The sequence below is a fragment of the Oncorhynchus mykiss genome, chromosome 2 (genome assembly GCF_057628025.1).
Source record: "Oncorhynchus mykiss isolate SJ-2025 chromosome 2, ASM5762802v1, whole genome shotgun sequence".
NCBI classification, from domain to species: Eukaryota; Metazoa; Chordata; class Actinopteri; order Salmoniformes; family Salmonidae; genus Oncorhynchus; species Oncorhynchus mykiss.
The window spans coordinates 27056895-27063172 of NC_143023.1; the positions used below are offsets into that span (position 1 = coordinate 27056895).

A 6278-nucleotide genomic window follows, 5' to 3' on the forward strand; every position below is an offset into this window, starting at 1 on the left:
CTCTGCACACATCAACAACAGTCACCCACGAAGCATCGTTACCCATCGCTCCACAAAAGCCGCGGCCCTTGCAGAGCAAGGGGAACTACTACTTCAAGGTCTCAGAGCAAGTGATGTCACCGATTGAAACGCTATTTAGCGCGAACACAGCTAACTAGCTAGCCAATTCACATCCGTTACAGCAGCACCAACATAACTATGGGATGTCAAATCTCATAATGTCTGACAGTAACATATCACACGTGAGGATGTTATTACTATACATGCTAGTATTACAAAACCCACAGCAAACAGACACACAGTCTTCTTCATCTTTATCTATCCTGTTCCCTCCATTCATCTCATGTACCTTATCATGTGTGTCATCGAGGTCCTTCCTAGAACACAGCCAACATACTCTTATCATCGGCGGTCATTTGGTCATGTCATTCACATAGGAGTATAAGAGTACCATTGACGTGTCATGGCCTACATACATAAAGGCACATGAACAGTAGCTCATCTCATTCCTTCATATGAGGTACAGGAACCGAACCAAATGTGTTTTGCACTGTCATGTCTTGCAATCTCATGACACTGGAATTACAGTTCATGGCTTTTAATGTTGATAATTTTATAATTTATCATTTTACCCCTCTGTCATTCATTCTTTCTCTAGTTTGAAAATGAAGTCATGTTGCTGAGAATGTTTTTAATGTTGCTGCAATGTGGAAGCAAAGAGCACAATAAATGTTTAACTAAGGCGGAAACTATTTGACCTCTCTTATTTTGTTTGTTCCTTGTCAATGTCTGAAGGGGCAAGGTTCATTACAGTAACTGTCCTATGTTTAAACTGAACAGGTGGGTCGGTGGTAACCTGAAATGATACTAAAAGCAGTGATCACTCAATACAATATCAGTTACACAAAAAGTCCAAGGATCAACACAGAGTTCCGTTTGATTCAGGTTGGAATGTTCCAGCTCTGGATTGTTAACTTTCTGTTCCAAGGTGAGGTCTGTAGAATAACCACTAGAGGGCAGCAGATGCCCAATCTGAAGTCTTTTTGGTGACAGAAAATTTTCAGGAGATGCTCACAATAAATGTGTATATGTTTAGAGTGAGTTTACAGACAACTTTCATGTAAACGATTAGCAACTAAACTTCCATAGAGTAGTATTTGTAATAAACCCGTTGTCTGTTGGCAAAAAGCATGTAACGTGTCAGCTTCCTCCCTCAACACTACCTGAGGAAAACCTGTTTGCGTCACGGTGTAATATTCTATGCTAATCTGCTCATGCTTGTATAACCATATGTAACTATTTCTGTGAATATTTCACAAAAGTTTATCTGTGTCACACAGACAGTTTCTTTTATCTGCCATTTAGGAGGCATTTTTTAACTGACCTTCTCTCACTTGGCAGGGGGCTAAGAAGATGCTGTCCCTGGGCATCACAGGTCCGGAGGGTCATGAGTTGTGTCGTCCTGAGGAGCCGTCACCATCGCACACGCTGTCAACTGCCCGCTTTATGTGGTCCACGTCATGCGCAAGTCTGCCGCTAAGGTGGTGTCCAACGCACGCAGGAATGGGGAGGGGGCCTGACACTGCCTGCTGGGAGGAACTGTGGGTGGGAAAGAATGACAGAGAGAGAGAGTGAAAGAGAGGCTCAACATGACATGGATGGTGTTCTATGTTATGTATGCATGGTTTTAGAGATCTTTGTGCCCCAACAGGCCGTGCGGTGTTTGGAGAGCCCATAGCATCATGACTGGGTACAGATGGCACCCACTGCTGGCACAAAGACTGGGCCCACGCTGCCAAGTTCGTCATGGGCCCACCTCTGAGGCCTGACCCCAGCACCACGGGACACCTTATGGACCTACTGGCAAAGTATGTGGAGCCTTAAACAATATCAACCTGCTCTCACTGTCCCTCTTCTGCCCTTTTCCCTGAGTAAAGCATATTAGGTTACACCTTCCATGCACCCTCTGTCACATAAGTGCTCCATAACACTGTCATAACAATGACATAACAGATGTTATAAGCAGTCATGACTAGTGCTATCAGCGTATGACCCCAACAGTCATGACTCATACATCTCATAATATATGTCAGAGTGGAGTGCATGTAACACAGTGTTAACGACCAGCCAGGAACACAGGAACTGGGAAGGTAAACAACAGTGCAAAACACAGTGGAATCTTTGAAAAAGAAAGGAAAGTGAAGTGAAACTGTATATTGTCGGTGCAATAGAATTGAATGACAGGCAGTAAAGATGGCTGCCTTACCGTTTAGTGATGTAGATGCTTCTGTTTCATTCTTCCAGTGATGACCTCAGTGTGACTGGGACAGACAACTGCACATTCTCTGTGTGTCAGAAGGCCCTGGGCAAAGAGGACAGGATGTCTGTCAGTTGGGAGAAGGGCGTTGTCAGTTAGGCCTCTCCTTCTGCATATCACATCATTCTTTATTATACACAACATAGGCTAGTTTCCCAGACAGATTAAGCCTATAGTCCTAAACCAAAAAGCATACTCATGGAGATTCTCCATTGAAAGTTATTTTGTTGTTCGGGACTTGGCTTAGTCTGTTTCAAGGATACAGGTCCTTCAAAAATGAGTGGTACTATTTTCAGACGGTTGACTACGTTCTATAGCAGGAGTTTAAAGGTGCCAAGTGACATTTCTGCTGTGAGAAGAGAAGATACTAATTTATATTATGCAATGTATTATGTGTATCAAGGAAGTTATCATCTGTCAGAATCAATCCACACTGTCATAGTGGATGTAGCAGCAGGCTAGCTTTCTTTCTGTCCTCTTTCGTTTTTCTTCCTCCCTTACTTATTTCTGTCCTTCTCTCAGAAAAACGCTTAGTCGGTTTACCCAGAGGCCATTGCAAAAGTTAACATTGTAGAACGCTGGCAAAAAATGACAAGTTTTGGAGTGAAGCTTTGAATCACTTACTGCACTGTTAAGCATTGACCTTTGGTCAGATTAATTATGCCAGTAGATATTGTCACGTTCTGACCATAGTTCTTTTGTGTTTTCCTTGTTTTAGTGTTGGTCAGGACGTGAGCTGGGTGGGCATTCTATGTTGTGCGTCTAGTTTGTCCGTTTCTATGTATGGCCTGATATGGTTCTCGGGGTGAGGGTCGCCACTCAAAGGACGCTAAGGAGGTGGACAAAGACAATGGTGGAGTAGGGTCCACGTCCAGCGCCAGAGCCTCCACCGCGGACAGATGCCCACCCAGACCCTCCCCTATAGGTTTAGGTTGTGCGGTCGGAGTCCGCACCTTGGGAGGGGGGGGGGGGGGGGGGGGTACTGTCACGTTCTGACCATAGTTATTTTGTGTGTTTTCCTTGTTTTAGTGATGGTCAGGACGTGAGCTCGGTGGGCATTCTATGTTGTGTGTCTAGTTTGGCATCTCTATTTATGGCCTGATATGGTTCTCAATCAGAGGCAGGTGTTAGTCATTGTCTCTGATTGGGAACCATATTTAGGTAGCTTGTTTTGTATTGGGGTTTGTGGGTGGTTGTTTACTGTCTTTGTGTTCTCTGCACCAGATAGTATTATTTCGGGTTTTGCCACGTTTGTTTTGTAATTGTGTTCATGCTTCGTTTCTCTTTTTAAAAACCATGAACTCTAACCACGCTGCATTTTGGTCCTCCTCTCCTTCGACGGAAGAAAACCGTTACAGATATGGAATTTGTCATTCATATCCAGAATATTGAAACTCAGTATTTTGTGTAATTGCTTTCAGCAGCATAGCAGGAAAATGGGCGAGAATCGATTTGTAGCTGTCACCAGCAGCAACGCAGGTTGCTGCTAAAGGATGTGACGCTAACCTGGACGCTACGGCAACCAGGTGAGACAAGGATAAAGACCATCCAAGACGTTTCTCGTTAATCACATAGTGAATTAGTGATGTTTAGCTAAATGATTAACTGTTTTGATGATGCTACTTTTTAAATCTCTGTGTATGCTTGTTATCCAACGAGTAGCATTTCATCACTACTATTAACTGCGTGTTACACTGCAGATGATGCTGCCAAATTGAGCTTCCCACAAAGCCTGTCTTCAGGGTGAAAAACATTTGGCTAAATAAGAAAAAGGTTTCATGTTCACTAGCTAAGGTACAGCCTGGATACAACTAGCTATGGTGTGGTACATCCTGGCTATGGTATGGTACATCCTGGATATAACTAGCTATGGTACATCCTGGATATAACTAGCTATGGTACATCCTGGATATAACTAGCTATGGTACATCCTGGATATAACTAGCTATGGTACAGCCTGGATATAACTAGCCATGGTACAGCCTGGATATAACTAACTATGGTACATCCTGGATATAACTAGCTATGGTACAGCCTGGATATAACTAACCATGGTAAAGCCTGGATATAACTAACCATGGTAAAGCCTGGATATAACTAACCATGGTACAGCCTGGATATAACTAACCATGGTACAGCCTGGATATAACTAACCATGGTGCAGCCTGGATATAATTAGCCGTGGCAACACTGCTGTGTCATCTACATCGTTCAAATTAAGATAATTTAAACAGTTAGATTTGCACCATTTGATCTCTTTTTGCACTGTATCCATTGGGCATATTAGTAATGTTTTGGGAAATTAAATAATAGGGTTATGAATAATCCCAGTGAGCAATTCAACATGCTCATGTAAGCACTGATTTTTGGGGCATGAGTGAGATAGTAATATCCAGTTGTGATGTAGTAATTTTCTTTATGTTGAGGTTGACACATTTTCTCATAAATTGAGACCTGTTTATTCTGAGTCTTCATCACAATACAAAATACCTGAATGTATGGATTTAAAGTTTTATTAAATCAAATATATGGTGTTGTTTTGAATTGGCCAAAGGGAAGGGTTGCATAAGTGTCCTTCCTAGAGTAAGAAAGAAAGTGACATTTGTAATCTATATGAGACCGTAGATGTGGAACTGTACTCCCCAATCCGAACAGACAGAGATACAGTGTGTCCCTGTAGTGCATGTGTCAATGCAGCTCTGGAATAAGGAAGTGATCTAGTCCCTACCTATCCTCTTAGCCTTGATGACGACATCATGTCCAATTCTATTTCAGATCTATTTTAGTGTCCCAGGCTTGTGAGGTTGTAAAGTCTCAGCACCCAGAACCAAATCAACTACTGGATTATGTATTTTAACATTTTAATGGGCTGTGATGAGAGACTAGCGCTTGTATAGTAATCCTATAGTATACAATTACATATTGTAGTACAGTATAGTAGCATTGTTTGTTGTACAGTATGTGTGCTACCACTTTGATCTAGTCCTATAGTGGGATTGAGTCTTTGTAGCTCTTCATGTTAGATTTTTGTAACTATGAATTCATCTGTGAAACTGCGTAATTAATTGGCCTAAATGTGGCTTAAAAACATCAGGGTCCGGAGGCAAGACTCAGTTATGCAATGCAACAAAGCTACAGTAGTTCTACATGCCAAATAGCATCATATTCCCTACGTAAGGCGCTGATCAGAAGTGGTGCACTATGGGAAATAGGGTGCCATTTAGGACATATCCTTTGGGTTTGTGTCATTAGGGTACCGGAGAGATGGAGAAAATAACTCTCTCTATTCGTCTTAATTATTTAGTATTTTAGCCTAGTGTCCTTCTCCTTCCCTTTTTTAGAATTGTTGGTTTTTATTTTATTGGCGCTGCACAAGATGACTGTGGAGGGAAATATTACCTGTCATAAAAGCATTGTCATTAATCATTTATTGAAACAATGATTTGTTTTTTCACAAATGATTTGAATTGTAAGATTGCTTTCTCTCCTCTAGCTGCTCATGTAGTTTCATAGTTGTAATTTCTCTGCAGCAACCAAATAAAGGTTAAAGGTTTACCTTCCATTAGACACAGCGTTTCTTAAATGCAAAACTTTAAAAGTGATCTGTATCATTTGTCAGTTCATTTAAACGGCTCATTTAGATTTAACGTCTCATTCCAGCAGCCCTAGGCATATGGCAGACAGAATAATGTCTGGATACCCGGGTAGCAGGCAGCACTATTATTTTTTACTGTGCTTTTGCACACACACGCATACATACATACATACATACATACATGCATGCATGCATGCATGCATGCATGCATACACTACCAGTCAAAAGTTTGACATCTACTCATTGAAGGGTTTTTATTCATTTAGAATATTTTTCTACACTGTAGAATGATAGTGAAGACATCCAAACTATGAAATAACACAAATGGGATCATGTAGTAACCAAAAAAAGTGTTAAACAAATCAA

General features: G+C 41.4%; 1 pseudogene; it reads left to right on the plus strand.

The window, feature by feature from the left end:
• Nucleotides 1-218: 218 nt before the first annotated feature.
• LOC110534576 (dihydropyrimidinase-like) lies at nucleotides 219-2416 on the plus strand (annotated as a pseudogene).
• Nucleotides 2417-6278: the final 3862 nt, after the last annotated feature.